Source organism: Grampus griseus (assembly GCF_964374135.1).
Source record: "Grampus griseus genome assembly, chromosome: 13".
NCBI classification, from domain to species: domain Eukaryota; kingdom Metazoa; phylum Chordata; class Mammalia; order Artiodactyla; family Delphinidae; genus Grampus; species Grampus griseus.
The window spans coordinates 32,020,913-32,043,891 of NC_139007.1; the positions used below are offsets into that span (position 1 = coordinate 32,020,913).

Genomic DNA, 22,979 nt, shown 5'->3' on the forward strand with positions numbered 1-22,979 from the left:
TGGGTGGGAGAGGAAGGTGGGGGAGGGATGGTGATTATTATAAGTAAGCTGTAAAACTGTGCTGTTGTATTTTCCAGAGCAAAATATAATCAACATAGCAATATGGAAATTCAATGCCTAGATATGTAATAAAAAAGAAAGTGGACTGGAAATTAAGCTGGTTTCTAATATGACTATAGATAATAATTAAAAAGGATAGCATCAAGAATAATTTTGTAATGACAACGTTTGAAATGACAAATTGATGAAAAGCCTACTTCCAATTACTAATTCGAACGTGTTAAAATGTTGGTGTTCTACAGGGCTGTTCGCAACCTTCAACCAATCATGCACGCTTTCTGATTTCTCTAACGGGAAAGTTTGAAAACACTGTAAACAAACATCCAAGCAAGAATTAAATAAAACATAAAACACCCATACAATGCTGTGTACTACTATGAGGAGAGGGCTCTGCAGGACCCTGGGAATCTAGAAGCAGGGAATTCTCAACTGTACAATTGAGAATTGAATCAAAATTGGTTCATGGGCTTCCCTGGTGGCGCAGTGGTTGAGAGCCCGCCTGCGGATGCAGGGGACACGGGTTTGTGCCCCGTTCTGGGAAGATACCACATGCCGCGGAGCGGTTGGGCCCTTGAGCCATGGCCGCTGAGCCTGCGCGTCCGGAGCCTGTGCTCCACAACGGGGGAGGCCACAACAGTGAGAGGCCCGCGTACAGCAAAAAAAAAAAAAAAAAAAAAAAAAAAAAAAAAAAATGGTTCAGAACTAGAAAAGGTTGATGTTTGTAAACATTCCCTTAAACTGAGGCCCAGAGACTGTAAGTGTGAATTCTACAAAAGGGGAGTGGCTGAGTGACACTTGGCTTCTTTCTCAACTGTCCCAGGACCCTTTTGTATACTGGAACACTGCATGCCCCATAACAAAAGAAACTGCATGTGCATGCATGTACACTGCCTAAGCTTCTGCTCTCTATATTACCACAACGCTTCCTTAAGCCCTATACTGTCATTGTCCAGTAGAATTTTCTGTGATGGTAGTAATGTTCTATAACTGCATTATCTAATTTGGTAACCACTGGTGACTACTGAGCGGCTGAAATGAGCTTAGTACAAATGAGGAAAAAACTTTTAATTTTATTAAATTTTAATTTAAATAGTCACCTGTGGCTAGTTGCTACTGTACTGAACAGCACTGCTCTAGGTTCCCAATTTAATTAATGAGATATACATGGCAGGTTTGTGTTGGGTGGTCCTTTTGCAACAATCAGTAATCTGCTTGTTCAATTAGTTAACATTAAAATTGTCATACACATATACCTATTGACATGGATGGTTAGCTGTTCATGCATGGTACCTTGTTAAATAATAAAAAAGGCAGAATACAGAGTAGCTTGTGTGTATGGTTTTATTAAAAGATAGCTATTGCTTATTAAGAATTTATTGCCAAGCACCGTTCTAAACACTTCACGTGTATAAAATGAATTAACTTCCACATACCACTATGCCATACTACCATTCATTAAATAGATGTATATATTTTGGCACAAAAATGAGAAGTAGAAAGTATACACTTACAATAACTTACAGTTGGACATGTTGTTTTTGTTTGCCTATTTTAAAATTTTTCTGCAATGAAAGAATGTGCTTTGAAAAGAGAAGAGAAACAATGAAAACTTAAAAGTATTAAAAATAATTAAATACTTTTAAAAGATCTATAATCCTAGGGTGTTGTAGATATCTTTCCCTACTTTTCAAAATATTTCTAACCTCTTTTAGTCACTTCAGCTTCCATAGCCATTAAAGCAATGTTTTCAGGAGGTACAAGTTTTGCAAAATAATTAAAAAGAAACAGCTACAATCCCCCAATTCACACTTTTATAACATGTTCTCTCTCTATGGTTACTAGGTAAAATTGCATAATAATAGATGGAAAAAAGTTATCAAAAATCGACCACAATATATAGAATTTATATGGAAAAGAGAAGACCTGGAATAATCAAAACAACTCTGAAAAAGAACAAAGTTGGAGGACTTATACTACCTGATTTCAAGACATATTATATAGTTATAGTAATCAAGACAGTGGTACAGGCGTAAAGATAAACATACAAATCAATGAAACAGAATAGAATTCAGAAATAGTCACATATATATGGTCAATTCGTTTTCAGTATTGGTGCCAAGGTAATTCAATGGAAAAAAGATAACCTTTTCAACAAATGATGTCAGAACAACAGATATTCATATTCAAAAAAAAAAAATGAACCTCTACCTCTTACACAAAAATTAACTCAAAATAGATCACAGGGCTTCCCTGGTGGCTCAGTGGTTGAGAGTCCACCTGCCGATGTAGAGGACGCGGGTTCGTGCCCCGGTCCGGGAAGATCCCACATGCCGCGGAGCAGCTGGGCCTGTAAGCCATGCCGCTAGGCCTGCGCGTCCGGAGCCTGTGCTCCACAACGGGAGAGGCCACAACAGTGGGAGGTCTGCGTACCACAAAAAAAAAACAAACAAAAAAAAACAATTGATCAACTAAAGCTATAAAACTTCTAGAAGAAAACATAAGGAAAAAAATCTTACTTCTCTTGGGTTTGGTAAATATTTTAAAAACAGGACACAAAAAGCATGCACTATGAAAGAGAAAGTCAATAATTAGGACTCTATTAAAATTTAAAGTGTTTACTTTTCAAAGGACACTATTACAAACATGAAAAGGCAAGCCTACTAATGGTAAGAAAATATTTGCAAAGCACATATCCAACACAAAACTTGTATTTAGAGCCATACAAAAGTCTTATGACTCAATAGTAAGACAAACCACCCACTTAAAATACTTTAAACAAGGCAAATGACTTGAAAAGATATATCACCAAAGAAGATATACAGATGCCAAAAAGACACATGAAAAGATGCTCAACCATCATTAGTCACTAGGGAAATGCAAATTAAAATCAAAATGAGATGTTACCACACACCCACTAGAATAGCTAAAATTAAAGAGTTGAAGTATTAAAGAGGATGTGAAAGCCACTTTGGAAACAGTTTGGTAGTTTCTTAAAAAGTTTAATATGCATCTACCATATCCCCAGCAACTCTACCTCTAGGTACTTACCCTGAAATGAAAGCCCTATGTCCACAAAAATGATTGTAAAAGAATGTTCATAGCAGTGTTATTTGTAATAGCCAAAAACTGGAACCAAGGCACATATCCATCAAAATTGAATGGATAAGCAATTCATGGTATACCCATGTGACACAAAATTACTTAGCAGTACAAAGGAATAAACCATTAATACATGCAACATGGATAAATATCAAAATAATTATAGAGTGAAAAAAGCCAGATTTTAAAAAAGCATATAATGTATTATTCTACTTACATAATTTTTTTTATCGTAAACAAACTTTTATTTTAATGACAGAAAGCATTTCAGTGGTTGCCTGGGGATGAGAGTGGCAGATGGTGAGAGATGGATTACAAAGGGATGTGAGGAAACTTTTAGGGCTGATGAATATGTTCATTATTTTGATTGTGGTGATGGCTTCACTGTTATGCGCATATGTCAAAACTCATTAAATTGTGTTCTTTAAATATGTATGTTTTTTGCACATTAGTTATACCTCAATAAACCTGAAATAAAATGTTTAGAGATCAACTAGCACGCCTGCATTAAATATAACATGTAGTAGTATCTAGTGCTTTCCTTAGAATATAATTGATTATTATTTTCCTTTCTAGTAAGAAAAGTCTCAAATGTAGGAATGAATCAATAGCTCTAATTCTCTTACAAAAAAGAAGATCAAATTTAACATAAAAGCCTTCTTTTAACAAGCCTTCTCAAAAGGTATTCTCCTTAATCAATTGCACAGATTATTGTTCTGCCAAGGGCTAAGTCAAAAGGATACTCTACTTAGTACCAAATAAGTGCCACTCAACTTAACTATACTGTCGCTTCTAAAACTGAGGGGAAAGCCATCAATTTTTTCTTTTCTCCTGGACTGAAACAGCCAGGTATAGTTCAAAGTGTCAGTGTAGCATAAATCAAGTATACACCCTGGAGTTACTTCTCATGAAGTACAGTGGGTTAGGATAAGAATAAAGAACCCAATAATGATGCAGAAAGAAACTAACATTTGTTGAAGGATAACTATGTGCAAAGTTCTAACTCCAAAAGACCTTTTATATGTTATATCAGATAACAACAGTAAGACACTTAAAATATTTTAGTCTTCTAAAATATTAGGGAACAAAGCACTATACAATGAAAATGTTTTTAAGGCAAACAGGCAAGACCACAGATATTATTCTTTTAGACTATTAGCTTTTGAGGCTTGGCCCTGCCTTAGACGCGATTGACTCCCCAACACAAGTGCTATGCCTTACACGCTATAGATAAGGTGCCTAATATTTCTTTAAGATAAAAGAAATATTTACAACATATAAATTAGACAGCAATGAGAATTAAGGTACCATATTAAAGTACCAAAGAAAATAATTTTTATTTTTTAAATATAACAGATCCAAAATTAGCTTGCATTCAGAGGCGCTCTGAATAATGGAGAAAAAAAGTATTATAACTGGGGCTCCCCTGGTGGTGCAGTGGTTAAGAATCCACCTGCCCATGCAGGGGACACGGGTTCGAGCCCTGGTCTGGGAGGATTCCACATGCCGCGGAGCAACTAAGCCCGTGCGCCACAACTACTGAAGCCTGCGCGCCTAAAGCCCGTGCTCCGCAACAAGAGAAGCCACCGCAATGAGAAGCCCGCGCACCGCAATAAGAGTAGCCCCCGCTCGCCGCAACTAGAGAAAGCCCACGCACAGCAACGAAGACCCAATGCAGCCAAAAATAAATAAATAAATAAATAAATTTGCTTAAAAAAAGAATTATAAGTGGAACACCAGGAACTAGATAACCCAAGGCCCATCCTATTAGTACGCCTAGGGGAGTGCATCATATATATAACTATCACCCATCAACAGAAAAGACAAAGAAGGCTTTCTAGTTCCCTTTCAACTAGACCCAGTGAATCGCTGCACTTAAAGAAACGGAAGTCTATGCTTATGGTAATGTGATTGATAAATGGGAATGTAAAGGAAACCCTTTAACCGGCAGTTTATGAAGAATCAACTTAAAAACTAGAAGAGAAAATTTTTTTCTCCACTATATCAAATTAGTTTCTGAAATATCCTATTTAGCTCTTTTCCCTCAATATTCAATCTGCTATGAATAAGTAAATAAATGTTATTTTTAAGTAAAAGTCATCAGAAGTGCACAGTAAACATATTATATCCAGTAAAGGGAATACTCTGCAGCCATCAAATGTCATGCAATACGAACTAATCCTTAATAATATGCAAAAATATTTACTGGAAAAATTTAATAATAAACAATCAACTTTCATTTTTTAATGTTATACATCCTTGCCTCAAAAAAAGATTCAGAGGATATATACTGAACTCTGTAATTTTCTGTATTTTTAAAACTTTCCTACAATGAGCATGTTATCCTTTGGAATAAAAAAAAAAATGTGGCGCACAGAAATTCTCAAGATAAAATTAACTTTTAATTCACACTGATTTTCAAAAGTGCCACAAAGCTCCAGTTAGAGATGTAAAACTACACAACAAAATACACAGAAAATGACCTGCAGGATACAAAATGGTTTAAAATATGTGATCTAACATAATATTTATCATAATATGAATAGGCGTGCCCTCTAACGTTGGGATGACTTTATCCAAGAACAATAGGCAGTAAATATTTCTATGTAATGAATTAAAAAAAGTTCAAATCCATGATGAATCCAAGTACAATTAGTACCCTTAAGGAAAATTATTTACAGCTGTAGTGGCACAAAGCTTTGCAAAAATAAGATTTCATATATTTCTAGTTTTGATACATGAAAAATATTTTTTTACAATACTGTGAAAACGAAAACTATACATCTTAGAGGAGCTATTTAGATCAGTCATAGAAATTACAGAAAGCACAGCTCCCTACAAATCCTAAAATTAGCCAGCTCTGGACTTGCATTTTAGGTTTATAGCAACTTTGTAGTTCTGCTGCAGTGTTTATGAGATGAGCCTTTTTGACAACAACTTCCTTGGAGAGTAACCAAAGCACTGTCAACAACAGAAAACTTGCTTTCAAATCAAGAACTAAAAAAATTGCCCTGACCTATCAAGCTCTCAGGATATTATTATAAGACTGTATTTTCTCACTGACATCACACCATATCAAACTAGAAATTTCTGAAGAAAGCATAAGCATTTGGTATTGTTCAAGAAAGAGCAAGAATTCAGATTAACAGAGAATGTTTTTATTCATCAGATCCTTTAAGCAGAGATTTTTTTTTAATTCCAGAGGTAAATTATAAGAATAAATTCAAATTTTCAAAATATATCTCAGATACTAATGAGTATGTAGAATGCTCTTATGTTTCTGTGGATGCCTTGGGGGAAGAAACTTGAAGATATGCTTGAATTATAAAGTCCCTGCCCTACCCAAGGCAGCTCAGTTTTAGAAGAACTGACTGTTCGAAGAGTAAATTATGCCTGCCAAGACAGTACAGCTTCCCTGGAACTATCATATGTTACTGGCTATACACCAATATCTGAAAAATGCATGCTGTATCATCAAGACTCATGAAGTGTATTTGCCCTAGAGTCTTCAAGAATCAATCTTTTAAAAAAAAAAAATTATTGGATTGTAGTTGATTTACAATGTTGTGTTACTTTCTGCTGTACAGCAAAGTGAATCAGTTATACATACACATATATCCGGTCTTTTTTAGATTTTTTTTCCCATATAGGTCATTACAGAGTATTGAGTAGAGTTCCCCGTGCTATACAGTAGTCCTTATTAGTTATCTATTTTATATACAGTAGTGTGAATATGTCAATCCCAATCTCCCAATTTATCCCTCCCTGCCTTTCTCCCCTGGTAACCATAAGATTGTTTTCTACATCTGTAACTCGATTTCTCTTTTGTAAATAAGTTCATTTGTACCGTTTTTTTAGATTCCACATATAAGTGATATCATACAATATTTGTCCTTCTCTGACTTAACTTCACTCACTATGACAATCTCTAGGTAAGCAGCAAATGGCACTATTTCATTCTTTTTTACGGCTGAGTAATATTCCATTGCATATATGTATCACATCTAACTTTTATAAAATAGGAAGCTCACTAACCAAATCTATGTTTTTTTAAAACTGCACACTTTTTATAGAATAAATTCTACAAAACTTTTCAGGTGCTTTTACGTCATGACTGACACAATAATGGTATTATTGTAGTACCTAACAATATATATATATGCCACCACTCTTACATAAAACATTTGATCCCCAATACAGGAAAACAGCCAGCACAGCACAGCTAAAATCTGTAGTGTCCTACTAAAACTAAGGGCCATGCAAGTCTGTATAGATTCCAGTGAATGCTGTGCCCAACCAAGGTAGTCTAGGATTATAATTCCCAAGTCATGGCACCCTCTGCTTTATGAAAGAATGGTTACAAGGGTTCCCTTGCCTGAAATTAGTGAACCGTTAGAACATACTGTGCAGAACTGCATATATTTGTGCATATTTGCTCCCCCAATCCAAACTCCAGGGGACAGGGTCCACTGCTTTCATCAGATTTTCACTGGTCTATGATCCAAACATGTCTGAGAACAGTGCCCTTAGGTCATTCCTTCATGCTCATTGCCAATATAAATCCAGGTTTACACATTAAAATTTGCCTCAAGATGGAGAGACTCATTTGCATGACCAATACAAATATTAATATCCCAGTTTTCCATTTAAATTACATAAAATAAAGCAAAGCAGATTTTTTCAATTATAATTATATGAAATATTTTAAAAACTGAAAATCATCTTTAAGAGTAAAATTGATCCACTTTATTACTCTATAGTTGGGCATTAACTCAGTTATAGAAAATAAAAGTTAAATGCCTATCATAAGTTTGCTTCAAATCTTAGGATGCAACGCAATTATACTATTTCCTACCTTACACCTAAATCTTATCCTATTGGAGTTCCTTATCCAGGCTTCTGAATTTCTGATACAGGATAAAATGAAGGTCACAAACTAGGAAAGGCGCCCCAGGCCCCTACCAATGCTTCCAAAACTAACCAAAGGCAGTGCTACATATTTCTGGCCTCCAAATTTGTTAATGTGAATGCATTTTCCCACAGACACCTAATGCAGGTCCATAATTGTACCTCCAATTCTAAGATTAAAAAAAAAAAAAACGCAACTCTGAGAGACAAAGTATTTTTTTAATCTTTCCTGGCAAAACCTGACCTGAACTGATATGTAAATTTACACTTGGTGTGGAAAGTTTTGCAGTAAAAACATGAATGTGCTTGACTACAGGTTGCTGCCCAAAACCCCTCTGGAAACATTTTTCCATTATGAAGATCATGTTGCATGGTTTCAGTTTGCATGGTGATTTTCACAGTCCTGCACTACCATGCAAAGCAAGCAGTGAGAACCCCAGCAAATATATGGCAGTCATCGATACTGAATACTTGAACATGAGGACATATGGCATATTTGTAATTCCCTAAGCGAAAAGGAAACACAGATTACCCTTCCACTTTATAGAGACCCATAGATTCCTACATGCCAGACCTATTGTTTTTTTAAAAGGTCCATAAAACCTATCATTGAATCTACTGGACAGACATTGTTGACACTTTGTTTCATCAGATCACTTATCTTTCTCTTTTTAAGAGCCCTTGGGAAATATTTTTGCTTCTTACCTCAAGAATAGCTTTTCCTGGGCAAAGAAAGGGTCACTGTGATTTATAAACCAGGTCAGGCCTCTCTCCATAATGTTACATGCATTAGTGCATCAGTATTGTTCTGGGCTCCTCTTTTTAACCTGGCCCATATTTTCCTTTGCCTTTCTCAACTACCTTTAGTCTATATTATCTTGCTGTTTTGTGTTTGTTTGTTTAAATACACCCATGTAAAAGAGATGAAACCTTTTACGAAACTGGAAGGGCAAAGTTAATAAGATTCAGGAAATCCTAACCCCCAAGTACAGAGCATTTAGCACGTTTCACCAGATCCATTAGGAATTATATGTGAAAACCCAGGTGACATTATATTTCTAACTTATTCCAGAAATGTTACCAGAGTCTTTTTGGACTTGTTTGCCCTTCCAACTCAGTTTTCTTTATAACTCCAGACATCTTTTCATGATCTACATGTTTAAACCAAACTCACTATTCTTATAAGAAATTATTTTGTCCTACCATGTATTCAGGTTCAAAACTGTCTGCTAGGAAAATGTTATTTTGGTATATTACATCCAATTTACCCTCCAACCTGTCAGAACTATGTCCAGATGTTAAATGGACCCAAATTCTATTTACATGAGCCAACCAAAAGTTATACGATGCCCACTGCATAGATTTTGACCAAACTGTATGACTTATGCAACAAACACTTCAAGTTTCTGTACATAAGATGTTCAGAATATGCTTAAGTGTAGTATTTTTTTTTACATTATTGTTTCTTTTGAAATCCAGAATACCAGTTTAAGTGCAAAACTCTCAAATGTGAAGTTAAGTATGAGAAAAATGAAAGTAAACAATCTAATAAGCACAAAATTAAAAATATACCCATCAAGCTATTTTTCCTGCTTGTTCTGCTTCTATGTAATAGGAAACACATAAGAAATGAAAGGGCCTTCTTCAGAACACAGACGTGGGAGGGTCTCTAAAGCTTGGATCTGGGCTTTACCAATCAATCATTCTGATCTAAGGTTTTTGATCAAAGATTTTTTAGCAATCTAACATTTTGAAGATGACATTCTATTCAATTTGTACCCTAATATACACATAAGTGCCAAGTAACATAAACAAAATAAAGTTGGTGATATTTAAATTTCTTGTAAGTTGAAATTGAAAATTAGAGAAAGAAGAAGTAAAAACTTTAATTAATGTCTTAAATTTGACAGAAATTGACCAAGATCTCTGATAAGTAGTTTGTTGCTAAAATATTCAAGAGCAAAAAACTGTATTTTCTCACAATAAAAATGGCTATTGGCTGTCCTAAAATACCAGAATCAGAATTAAATTGATATGATGTGGAAGGAGGTTGCGTTAAATGTCATAAAAGGGCATGGAAAAATGGACAAATAAAAAAACGCCTTCTACCTAGAGGAGAAAGTTTCATTACTCTAAGAATATCTTGACATTTCTAAAACAGAATCTGACATCAATGAAGAAGACACTACGTTAAAAAAGACAACATTTTTTTGAGATCTTATTTTGGCACAGAACAACACTGTCTAGAAAAATATAATCTTTAATCTGTACACTATTTGATACTGTAATTTCTGCGTATTCTCGGGAAGACCTGAAGAGTTAGTTTGTCATTAGTTTTAGACCATGATTAAAGTCCAAATATTCAACCATTCGGTAACTGTGCTGAAAATTCACACTCCTTTTATAATTAATGTATTTGAGTTACTTGTTTTAAGAAAAAAATGCTTTGCAAGCCACTACTAGCAACAAATAGAATTTTCTTGAATACATATATCAATAGTACAAAATTTTAAAAGCATAATTATCCATAAAATATTTTAAGGAGTTGTAAGTGTTGAAAAGAAAGTTTGGTTTAAAACAAAGTACTTTTAATATATTCAGATTTGGTCAGAACCAAATACATTATACCAAAGACCACAGCAACATAGAACACTTACCTGAGGTTGATTTCTTAAAACTATCAAAAGTAAGACTAACTCTTCCCCCTGGAAAATGACTTCACTAAATCTGTGAAAATGTTCCAGGGTAGCATTTCTCAAATCAAGTTCTAGTAATAATTTTTCTGGGAAAGAAATGATCTATATTCAATTAAGTTTGGAAAATGCTAAGTTAAAGTTACATAAGTTAAGTTCACTGCAAGGCGTCTTAGTTTTTCTTATACTCATAGGATTATCAGTCTCTCACAGGGATCAGACTACCTGACTATCTGACCATAGAACTCTGTCATCCACTCAGCAGCTTCCCAAAAATACTGTACTGCCACACATATACTGGGACAATCTGTTCTTGAGTATAATAAAAGTTAAAATTATTAATTATTTCTGTAATTTTCATTTTTGCTCCCTAAGCAATAATAAATAAAACAAAGAACTAATGAAATCACAAAGTTAATAAGTTCCTAGTTTTAGCTTTAACATAAAACCCTCGTACTGAATATTGAAAAAGTGTGCAGCAAAATTTATCTTAGGCACACACAAAACTTCAGGGTAGCTCTCTCCACAAGTAGCATCTGTCCCCTCACTGAACATCTTCTTGATACCTCATGCCCACAGCCACAATCCACCAAGAGCTATTTATTCTCTTTCATCTTCTACACAGACTAGTCAGACCCATTTAAAATCAGCTAAGACAAACTAATACTCTGATACTTTCCAAACTACTAATGAGGCACAACAAATTAGCCCTTTAGAAGCATATAGGATTAAGACACTTTTAGAGATACAAGTTCATAATTCAGCAAATAGTTGGTGAATGGTTTTTCATATACCTCAAATGTGTCCCTTAAAACATCAACCTTGTTACAACTCACTTCTAGGATTCTTTTGCAAAACATTTTATATTTCCTATCTAAAAGTACTAGGTCGAGTGATAATTTTATAAAATGATCTGGTTAATTCATTCAGAAGAGTCAATTTATCTTTATTATAAATAGAATACATATGAATTTTTTAGATGTGAAGTTACTAAAAGTAGTCTCTACTTTTTTCAGTTATGTGTCTACCTGGAAAAGAATACAAAATAAAATATTTTAGGGTTACAGATGTCATTAGGAGGTTTAAGATTCATATATTTAAAGAATCTTTTTTTTTTTTAAGAATAGGACACAAAAGTAATTTATCAGGATTTTCCCCTTAAAATGAGGTCTGGAACTGCTATTAATCAAAGAAGCACTAGTACTTTAAAACTTGCTTTAAGTGTATATTTATATTCAATTAGCCAAACTTAAAATGACAAATGATGTTTCCAAATATAGTTAAGCCTCTTTTTCACAAGTAAAAAATACAGGCTGAATGCTTTTGCACTTCTGAACTTTATACTACTTTTACATTTCTGTTTATGAAAGTTTTTCTTCTCAGAGCTAACTATATGGTCCTCTGTTTTCAACTTTTAATTCAATAAAATAGTAATTTTAAATAGTAAAATATTTAGAAGTTCCAGACTTCCAAAACAAAAAAACTTTCTTAGTAATCACACACATATAGCTTAGTCATTATTCTGTGATCATTTTAATTGTTTGCTGTCCATTAGCATGAGAACAGTGAATTTTGTAACTTTCACTCAATAAAGCAGAATGAGCTGATGTAAACTACCCTCTCTAGTTCAAAAACATATAAGAGGAAATATTTAAAACAACACAAACACACATACACTAAGATAGAAAAGCCAAAGACATCAGTGTCTAAGGCTGGGCTACTCTCAAAGTTATTGAGATCAAACTGCTTTAATTTGTAGATTGTTATCACCATGTATATAGACAACCAAAGATATTTATAGATAAGCTATTAATATTAATAAGAGCATTTAGCAGGATTGTGGGATATAATATAAACACACAAAAATTAATAGTGTTCTTAAACTCCAATGATAACCATTACATAAGAGGAATTTTAAAAGACAGCAACAAATAATATAAGATCCCCAGAAACAAATCTTAAAAAAGATAATATAAGACCCATGATGAAAATTATAACACATTTTTGAAGGTCAAAAAGGACCTAAAAAGTGGAAAATATACAATGGTCATGGATGGAGAGATGACATGATACAAGTATCAATTCTCCCCCGAAGTATTCCATAAACCCACTGCAATTCTTATAAAATCTCAACAGGTCCTCTGATGTACTGAAATTACGAGTCTGATTTCAAAATGAAAATGCTCAAGTAAAGGCTGAAGAACAGCTAAGGTTATTCTGAAAAATGAGAATAAAATAAGGAGGTGGAATTTGCTTTACGTTCAAGACTTATTCTGAAATAATAGTAATTAAAACGGCATAGTCCCGAGGCCAGGTCAGACATATACAACGTGACAACAAAAAGCCCCATAATACCCATAAGACAACAGTAGAATTTAGAATATCATAAAGATGGCATTTCAAAGTTACCAGGAAAGTATAGAGAGAAAATGATGATGAAAATGGTTGGCTTTCCTTAGGTAAAAAAAATAAAATTAGAACCCTGCCCTCACCAAAATAACAACTAAAATTCAGAGAGATTCAAGACTTAAATGCGAAAAACAAAACCTTAAATGTATTAGAAGAAAAATATAGGAAAAGGATCTCATAAACTTGGGTCATAGTATAGGCATTCCTCGTTTTATTGCACTTCACCTTGTTGTGCTTTGCAGATAGTGTGTTTTTCACAAATTGAAGGTTGTGGCAACCCTTCACTATCAGATGATGGTGAGCATTTTTTAGCAATAAAGTATTTTTAAATTAAGGTATTACATTATTTTTTAAGACACAGTGTTACTGCACACTTAATATACTACAGTATGGTATAAATATAACTTTCATATGAATTGGGAAACCAAAAAATTCATGTGACTCGCTTTACTGCAATATACGCTTTACTGTGGTCATCTGGAACCAAACCAGCAATATCTCCAAATCATGCTTAGTATTTCCAAGAAAATATAACAAAAAAAAAAAGGCACAAACCATAGAGGATGTTGATAAATTTGACTATATTATAATTTTAAGTCTGTATGGCTGGGCAAAAGAGAGTAGACACATTTCATCTTACCCTATTTATTACATCTAAAAAACCTAGACAAAATACATGAAACAGACATCAGAAGACTTTAAAAATTGGAAATAAGAAGTGAGACTGCATAGGGATCTCAGGATTCAAGGAATAACCTGGCAGTGAGTTCCTTTCTTTCTTTCTTTGACTCCTATATATCCCAACCAGGTGCTGAAGAAGCTCAAAACTAGGAAAGTGAAAGGGTACAGAACTCACTCACGAAACAAAATAAAACAAAACACCCAAGATACAAGAAGTTTCTCTAAACAAACTACTGATGGAGGGCAGCCCTGATGAACAGAAACTTTTTTTTTTTTTAATTTTATTTTTGGCTGCATTGGGTCTTTGTTGCTGCGCACAGGCTTTCTCTAGTTGTGGCGAGTGGGGGTGCACGGGCTTCTCATTGCGGTGGCTTCTCTTGTTATGGCGGAGAACGGGATCTAGGCACGCGGGCTTCAGTAGTTGCAACATGCAGGCTAAGTAGCTGTGGCACACAGCCCTAGGGCACGCAGGTTCAGTTGTTGTGGCCCGTGGGCTCGGTAGTTGTGGCTTGCGGGCTCTAGAGTGCAGGCTCAGTAGTTGCAGCACATGGGCTTAGGTGTTCCGCAGCATGTGGGATCTTCCTGGACCAGGGCTCGAACCCGTGTCCCCTGCATTGGCAGGCAGATTCTTAACCACTGCACCACCAGGGAAGTCCCATGAACAGAAACTTTTTGACAACACCAGCCAAACAGCATGAAAAAAAAAATTGTTCCTCCCCAACCTTATTGTGTAATGAGACTAGCACTGAGGGTTTGGGGACATGTGTGGGAAAAGTCCTGACAACTATCCCAGCCAGAGAGTAACAGGTAACAAGATTTAAGTAGGAACCAGAGTCTCATAACACCATACCCAAAATGTACAGAGTATGACTGAAAATAACATAAAAACCAGGAAAATCTCAACTCAAATGGGAAAAAACATGCAACACTGAGATGACAAAGATGTTGGAATTATCTGACAAGACTTTTAAAGCAACTACCATAAAAATCCTTTAAAGAACAGTTTCAAACACACTCAAAACAAATGAAACAAAGTCTCAGCAAAGAAACATAAAGCAAAACCAAAAAAAAGTTGAGAACTGAATACTACAACAACCTAAATTAAAAACTCACTGGTAGGGCTCAATAGCAAGAATTCAGACAACAGATGAAAGAATCAGTGGACTCAAAGATGGATCATAATTATCCAATCTGAACAACAGAGAAAACATATTGAAGAATAGAAAAAGAAAACCAGATCTCAGGGTCCTGTGGGACAATAACAAAAAAACTAACATTCCCATCAGTGCAGTCCAACAAAGAAAGGAGAAAAAGTAAAGGGCTGAAGAAATAAAGGATAAAAATTTCCCAAACCTGACAAAAGACATAAATCTATAGACACGAAGCAAAGTTAAAGAAAGAATCTTGAAAGGTGATCAAGAGAAAGAAAAAACAAATTACCTGTAGGGGAACAGTAATATGAATGGCAGTGAATATTTCTTTGGAGACCTTGGAGGTCAGAAAAAGTGACACATTTTTCAAGTGGTGAAAGAAAAGAACTTATAACCTACAAATCTATATCCAGCAAAAATACCCTTTAGAACTGGAGATACAATAAAGATATCCTCCGATTTAATACAGAAAGGTAGCAACATTAAATGAAACATATACACATATATCCAGATAAAACTGTAACCTGAGCATGTGTAATTTCTAACCATTTTTCCTCCCCTCCACCCTTAAGTATATACACATTTTCGGTGAAATAATCAATAAAATATATGCCAGAGGAAGAATCCCCTTAAGAGAAGAGTAAATTGGGGCAGGAACACTGAATGTGACATAAGCACATGCATATATACACACCACACACACCCTCCCAACTAAGGTTGCTGGATGAGCTCTGAGCTGGCAGAATAATACAACAGAAATTCAGGGTTCCCTTTGCTGTTGCCTGGGCCTAACAGATTTGACAAAGCTCCCTTCATCCCCAGCCAAAATGGGAACAAAAACAAAACCTGAAATAACCCATTTCAACTTCCAAAACTGCAGAGATAAACTCCGCCCAGGATAAGGATGAGCAAACAAACTTTTTGAAAAGGATAATGATTTCAGAACTCAGAGCAAATGCCTTGCTTTGATACAGAGTTACTGCTAGGAGAGGAGAAACCTTTTCTAAAATTTCTGACCAGTATTTTCACTGAGATTTAAAAGAATACTGCATCTATGATACTAGGAAAGAATGTAGAAGGGATAATCTGAGTTGAGGAAAGAGTATAAGAAAAAGCTCAACTGCTCAACTGAACCACTGAAAAGCAAAATGAATATTTTAAAATAGCAATTTTTGATAAACAGTACATTTAGGGGGAGACATTTGAAATTAACAGTAGATGTAGAATAATGAAAAATAAGGTTGGAAAAGTAGATTGATGTTTTCACTGATGACGAATTTACTAAATTGTTCAAAGTTGCTTTTCAGTTGAACACCAAAGAGGTATCTGTTGCCTACACAGACTACTTCTTCTGACAATAAATCTTAGAATTATATAATTCTCTCTTGTAAAAGGAAATTTTATATCAAACCTCAATAAAATCATAACTGCTGTTAGACCTGAAAATCCCTAGCGAACCACAAAACAGATCACATCTCGCATTATACTTAATTTATACAAGATTCTTAACAAGCTAGGTAGTTGTACTTAATTCACTAAACAGTAAAGAACCAATGAAAATTTATGAGCAAGGAAATAATATGATCAGAAGAGCATGACAGAGAATTTGCAAATGAGATTAATTTGGCTTCCCATACTAAAAAAAAAAAAAAAAAAAAGATAAACAAACAACACTGAAAACGTATTTAAAAATGACAGGGAATGATACCTTCCAGTAACAGCCCAGCACAGAACACGTTTTATCTACTAGTTTTTAGAATATTTTTGTAAAATGATTCTGTATGGGTAGGATATGAAGTAGCAGTTTACAAATTACATATTAACTAATAACACATCAGAAGTACCTCTGTAGTAAAATATGAAAAAGCAAAAAAAAAAAAGACAGGGAAAATTTAAGATTATATTTAATTGTGTTAATTATTAGGAAACTTACTTACCAAAGGAAATACACAATGGGAATCATTAAAAAGCTATTAAAAATTATAAAAGTGGAAAAAGTAGGGAAAGTAGGAAATTCAAAAATAAAAGTTGAGTGTGTCTGTACTCCCACATGCCCTGCAATACTCCTGCTTTGCTCTTTCTACAGCCCAATCTCAAAGGCAGTGATAGCAGCACAGTCTATTAATCTGTGAGCATGTGAGAATAGGTAGAAGGATAGTGTGAAGAGGTTAATAACTATATAGTTTCAGGTCTACAGAAATTACCATCATGGATAGTAGGGGTACATTGGAGGAGAATAAAGAGCAAGCACAAAATACGAGGTTCCACTTATAAACTATTACAGAGGCCAAGCACATGGCCCCTGCCCAGATCTAGGGAAGTACAGAGACGAGCAAATGAGAGACAAAGAGATGCTCATCAACCTTCTGAATATATAATATATAAATTGAGATAGATTTTAATGAGTTTTGCTTCCTGTATGTGTGAAATGGAGACACTACTCAACAAGGCTTTTGTAATGACTTACTGAGGAGGTATATATGCACTTAGCATAGTGACTGGCCCATAATTTGAATTCAAATGTTACCTGCCTTTTCTTTCCATAAATACTCTTTCACTAGCATCAGTTCATTAACACAACTGAATACGGTATAAGAGCAATCAAAATTTTGTTTGAGATTGCCCAGATTTCTAAGACCACACCAGATCCAAAAGCATGTTCTTTGAGGTCAAGGTATTATTTCATGAATATAAATGAATGGTGCTGTTGGACTCAGGCAAGAGGAAATAAAGTACTTAGAGTTCAAACTGAGTTTAGTAGAATGGATAAGATTTAGAGAAATGTCATTGAATAAAGGAAGACATCATGAAAAAGAAAACGCAAGACAAAACTTACTAATTAGCAAAGTTCATTTGAGAAAATGTTGAGTAATGTTATTTTAGAAAAAGCAGAAATGGTCTGGCTGAAGTTTATATTGGAAAGCAGCTGGGAACATTAGGCTGAAAATCAGGCTGGATGTAGATTATGAAGAGAATCCAATGTCATACATAAGGAGCTTTCCCCTATAATAGTAGTTCTCAAAACGTTTTGCCTTTTGGACTCCTTCGCACTCTTAAAAATTACTGAGGCCCCAAACAGCTTTTCTTTTTCTGGGTTATGTCTATCAATACTTCTTACCTGAGAAATTGAAACTAAGAAATTTTTACAACACAAAATTACAAAGTACTCGTTCCATTAGTTGTCAGTGATGATGACATCACACATTATGTAGCCTCTGGAAAACTCAACTCTATTCTTGTGAGAAAATGAGAGTAAAAGAAAATAACATCATAATACTATTACAAAAACTGGTTTTAACTTCGCTGATCCCGTGAAGAGTCTTAGCAAACTCTGGGTGTCCCCATATCAATTTTGAGAGTTGCCTCTCTACAGCAACGCAAAAGACCAAATCAATGCAGGGGTTTTTTGGTTTTTTAAAAATTTTTAACATCTTTATTAGAGTACAATTGCTTTACAATGGTATGTCAGTTTCTGCTTTATAACAAAGTGAATCAGTTATACATATACATATGTCCCCATATCTCTTCTCTCTTACATCTTCCTCCCTCCCACCCTCCCTATTCCACCCCTCTAGGTGGTCACAAAGCACCAAGCTGATCTCCCTGTGCTACGCGGCTGCTTCCCACTAGCTATCTATTTTACGTTTGGTAGTGTATATATGTCCATGCCACTCTCTCACTTTGTCCCAGCTTACCCTTCCCCCTCCCCGTATCCTCAAGTCCATTCTCTAGTAGGTCAATGCAGGGGGTTTTTTGGTCTGTTTTGTTTTTTTGTTTTCTTAACTGGTCTGTTAACGGTATACAGAAAGACTAAAGCAGAAAGATACAGAAGAAGAACCCTGGATACAGCATAGCAGTGAGGTAAGATTACCAAAGTCAAACTTAACATTTACAGAAAATTTCATAAGTCTGGACTTGCAAGTAATAAAAGAGGAACAAACTGACTTAATTTCTTCCCTTAATTTCATTGTACCCACCAGGATATAAAACTCATTTCTTTAGGTAGGCTATATCATAGGTATGGTCTCAGATGCTCTAGAATGGTTCCAGTTTCAGGAAATTTTATTTTTAATAAAGACGGTTATGTGTCAAATTTTTATCTAATTTGTGTGACTTCATAAGACATTATGAAAGTAAAAATCACACACACAAAAAATATCTATCAGTCTATGTGTCTTGATGTGTAGGTTTTTTTTGTTTTTCTTTGTTTGTTTTTTTTGCGGTACACGGGCCTCTCGCTGTTGTGGCCTCTCCCACTGCGGAGCACAGGCTCCGGACGCGCAGGCTCAGCGGCCATGGCTCACGGGCCCAGGCGCTCCACGGCATGTGGGATCTTCCCAGACCGGGGAACGAACCCATGTGCCCTGCATGGGCAGGCAGAGTCTCAACAACTGCGCCACCAGGGAAGCCCCTTGATGTGTAGTTTTAAGATAATGATCTCTGCAATTGTATGTTCAGCTAGCCCTGAAAGCTATTATACATAACACTATTTCTACAAATGTGTCCATAAATATAGAAACTGTACATAACATTGTACTGTTACACAAATCTGTAAAAATTCTTTCTCTTTATTGTATAAAGACAATATTTTAAACATGATTCAGTTCAAAGTGCCAAGTCTACAAATTATATAAAAAGAATAAAAATTTCTTAGCTAAAGTGATTATATATAAATATAATTGTTATTCTTGTTTTTAGATTCTCTATATTTTTTAACAAAATCAAATTTATAATGTTTCAAGGAAAAGGCTGGATGAATAGAATCTAGAGTTGCTAAAACTTTTTATTTTCAACCCAAAATTACTAGCTATGCAACAGGGTGATGTGACTCATTCACAGAAAAAAAAAGGCAGTCAATAAAATCTGGCTCGTAACGGGCCACATGCTGTGTTCAGCAATGACTTTAAAGAGGCTACTATAAATATGGTAAAAGAAATTTTTTTAATTGAAGGAAACTGTCATTAACAACCAGAGCTACATCCTTGATCATTGCTTTTATCTACTAACCTTTACTGAAACAGATACTGGTCTTCACTAATAAATCTTTAAACTCTAGTAGTATTAATTAAAAAATCAGGTATAATATTTAAAATATTTAACAACCAGTATGAATGGACAACTGTCCACCAGAAAGGCAGGGTGGTAAGGATGCCAGACTGACAGGCAAACGTATTCTTTCATTCCCACCCCAGACCAGCACTGAGGCCTGGGGAAGTCAGCATTGGTACAGGAAAGGAGGAAATAGGGTGATTAACTTCAAGAAAACCAACTAATAGGAACAGTTGCCCTAGGGCTAAAACTACATCCTAGAGGCCTCCTGCTGGTCCAGGTACTAACCCTTTAATTGCTGGATTATGAGTTGGTAGGAGCTGCACTTGGAGGGTTCTTAGCAGTATCCATTTCCCAACGAGCTAAAAAATATTTCAATATTTTAACAACTGGTACTGTCATATACCCTGAGAAGAGTTGAATATCAGTCCTTCACAAACTAAAAGAATAGTAACAAATACTGTCACCACTGACATGACAAAATTCTATTTTACAATTTAGAGATGAGTTTAAAATTTTTTAATTTTAGCATTCCAAAAACTAAAGCTATTAATACAAAAACAAATGCTTCAGTGAACTAAAGCCTTCACTATCTCTACATTTCGGGAAATTTTCCAAAATTCTAAAAGTACTCTTAACTAGAGCCTTCATTATTAATCACTAAGTCCTAAAATGGTGGCATTTTGGAATTTCTTTAAAAAATTAACACACCTTTACTTTTCCAACTTTTGATCTCTAAATAAGGTAATTTTGTTATTTTCAGTAACTTTAAAAATTAATTATTTCATTTATTTGCTATACACATTATATTGAACTGACTTGAAAACTAAACATCTATAGATAGGCATTTTTCCCCTCACATGACAAACCCTCATTTTACTGATTTTCTTTCAAATACTACCAAGCTCCTTCAGTATCTTGGTGGTTTAAACCACCATCATCACCACCTAAAACAACAAACTGTGGATATAAAAGATGGGCAAAAGTGACATATTTTAGTAGAAATTTATCACAAACTTTGAAATTTGAAGACTTGGAATCCAATCCTATCTACATGATTTACTGGAAATGGGAGCCCAGGCAAGACCTGTTACCTCAATAAGCCTTACTCTCCTTAACAGAACTGCATTGTTATGTCTGTAGGGCAACTAGCATAGTGACAAGAGCATCATGCTAGCTGGTGTCCCATAAATTTTAGTTTCCTTTCCCTAGCCTTTACCAAAATATTAGGTAATTGGGTGATAGGTTATGAAACAACTATATCGAAGAAAAATAATTATGCTGAATAAAACAATGATTCCTAGAGTAAAATAAAAATTATGCTTATTTTTTAGATTATAACATTAACACAGTCTTACAGTAGAAAAAGTGGGGAAAAAATCTTCCATAATCCTACCACCAGACATAACTACTATAATTATTCCTCCTGATAGCGTTTTGGTTATTGCATAGAATACATAATTGTATTAACATAAAGAGCTGTTCCTGTATTTTTTTCTAAACTTCATTTTCTAAGGCCATTAAAAATTCCCAGAAAACATCATTTTAAGGAATATTTTATTTTATCAAGTGAAATTTCATATTGTTTAACTAGTCTTCTATTCATAGATATTTAATTTCTTCTTACTCTTTCTGTTTTATATTTTTTAAAAATACTACAATGAACATGCCTGTATATAAATATTAAGAGTTGATTTTTTCAAGAGTGTCAATGAAAAAACAAAAGAGTGTCTATGAAAGGCAAACTTAAGAATAACTGGTAAAACTGACTGAAATGTTTATTATAATGCACTCTATCCTTATCAAGTCCAAAATACATTTAACTGGAACCTGATTTTTTTCTTTGCTATGTGGTTCAGTATACCTGGCATACCCATTGTCATGGGTTGAATGGTGGCATCCCAAAACACATGTCTACCCAGAAATTGTGGCTGTAACCTTATTTGGAAAAAGGATCTTTACAGACATAATTAAGGTAAGGACCTTCAGATAAGATCATATGTATTAGGGTGGATCCTAAATCTAAAAATAGTGTTCTTAGAAAAGTAGGGGAAAGGACAATGCAGGGAAAAAGTCCATGTGAGGACTGAGGCAGAGACTGGGGTGATGTGTGTACAGACTGCCAGCAGCCACCAAAAACTAGGAGAGAGATGTGAAAAGGATACTCTATCAGAGCCTCCAGAAGCAACTAAATCCTACCGCCACCCTGATTTCAGACTTCTGACCTCCAGAACTGTGAGAGAATTAAGTGTCTGTTATTTTAAGCCACAAAGTTTGTGATAATTTGTTATGGCAACCCTAGGAAATGAAGATACCCTCAAATCACATTTTTTTTCTTTTTTTTGCGTTACGCAGGCCTCTCACTGCTATGGCCTCTCCCGTTGCGGAGCACAGGCTCTGGACGCGCAGGCTCAGAGGCCATGGCTCACAGGCCCAGCCGCTCCGCGGCATGCGGGATCTTCCCAGACCGAGGCACGAACACGTGTCCCCTGCATTGGCAGGCAGACTCTCAACCACTGTGCCACCCGGGAAGCCCCTCAAATCACATGTCTATTCATTGTTTCAAAAGCTACATCATCTATTTTCCATTAATCTCCCCTGAATTGTCCCATTAATATCTGGTTATACATTATTTTATTTTTTACAAGCACTATGAACATCACCTACTTACATGTTGCATCCATTAATGATAATCTAGTTGTAGTTCTAATGTAGTTTTTGTCTACTCAGTCAAAAGATCCTTGAAGGCAGGAACGGTATCTTAAATGCCCTGCTTGTCATACATTTCACCTAATATAGTGTTATATACAGTGCAAGATTTAGTAGCTTCCTATTTGCTAAAATACAGAATGACTAAAAACTTTTTTATATACGTTAAACCATCCTTATGGAATACTTTAGAATGCTAGTGGGATCCTTTAAAGATCTA

General features: G+C 35.0%; 1 protein-coding gene across 1 annotated transcript in view; it reads right to left on the reverse strand.

Annotated features, from left to right (window-relative positions):
- ASCC3 (activating signal cointegrator 1 complex subunit 3) overlaps positions 1-22,979 on the reverse strand; it is a 333,359-nt gene that overhangs the window by 210,301 nt on the left and 100,079 nt on the right. The gene's annotated exons all lie outside the window — the stretch shown is intronic.